The sequence below is a fragment of the Gavialis gangeticus genome, unplaced genomic scaffold (genome assembly GCF_001723915.1).
Source record: "Gavialis gangeticus isolate Ggan-Ray unplaced genomic scaffold, GavGan_comp1, whole genome shotgun sequence".
NCBI classification, from domain to species: Eukaryota; Metazoa; Chordata; order Crocodylia; family Gavialidae; genus Gavialis; species Gavialis gangeticus.
In genome coordinates, this window is record NW_017729033.1 from 64,003,138 (window position 1) to 64,004,550 (window position 1,413).

Genomic DNA, 1,413 nt, shown 5'->3' on the forward strand with positions numbered 1-1,413 from the left:
GCCGGTATTTATTAAGTAGTACATGTTTCATTTCTACTGTTTAATGATGTAGGGATTTTGCTTTTTGTTTAGTCCCATGTTCTTTAATAAACTTTTTGGATTTGTGGTTCTGTGGAATAGTTTGCTTTTTTTTTTAATATACTGAAGGGGATTATTTTTATTTAGCTCTGGGAGGTATCCAGCCATTTTACGAGAAAGAGTGCCCCAAGGAATTGATTTATATTAGATGTATAGCTTTTCCTTGTGTTATTTCAAATGACACATAAAAGTAGTGACATTTTCATGCCTGACACTGTCTATACTAATACAATATTTTACAATATGTTGGGATAAGAAGGATTGCTATAAACAATCCTACTCAGACATTTTATAATCCTCTTGACCGTGAATTCATCTCTATAACTATAATGATGAATTCATCCCTTTAAGGCTGCAGATGAACATTAAGGGAAGTCAGGCGATGTTAGATCACATTAAAACATCACCCGATCTAACTTAGTTCACCCAGGTGCAGGCCTTACCCTACTTAGATAGATCTAACTAGTTTGGTGGACTTACCCAAATCACGAATGGATGGATTTCATAGAAATAGGGCAACCAACCCCATAAAATTCGTGGGGGGGGAAAGAAAACCTCACTAAAAATAAAATGCTGGCTCCCCAGTGGAAGCCAGCAGTCATCCCAGCTATGCAGCCCACCCCAGGAAAGGGCAGAGGGAGGCTGCTGGCACACAGGTGAGCAGACAAGATGGCTGTCACCTCAGCCCCTTTGCCACTGATCAGCTGAGAGGGTTGCCTGTTGTGCGGCTTCACCTCACTCCACCAATCAGTGGCAAGGTGGACAGCTGCAGGACAGATGACCCTCTCAGCCAATCAGTGATAAGGGGCAGGGCTGTGTGGCAGACAGCCCAATTCACCAATCAATGGTGGGGGCTTAGCCACTGGGGTACATCAGCCAATCAGAAGTGTGGGGGCTACAATAAGCCCTCTAAACTAGCATCTGGCTCCGTGATCTCCCTGCAAATTGGCCAACTACCTCCTGAAGCTGGTTAGACCCCCACCTATGTGTGAACTGTAGAGAAGTTCAGGATGGCTAGATCAGTCCAAAAATAGCTAACCTGATCTAAGTTAAGAGTACCTTGATGCCAACTTTGTCTGGTGAGACCAAGCTAACTGAACTGTACAGTTCCCAGTACAGTCCTGGGCTGGGAAAGCCTGGCCACCAGCCCCAGCCCTGGCTCCAGCCCCAGGGCTTTGCTTTTCCAATCCCCTCCTTGGCACCTAGCTATTTTTAGGCCTCAGCCCCTGCTCCCCCTACCTCCAGACACCATTTGGACTTCCAGACACCAAAAATGGACACCATTCTCCCCACAGACTCCCCCCAAAGACCAACCAGTCTTCCTCCCCCCCTCCC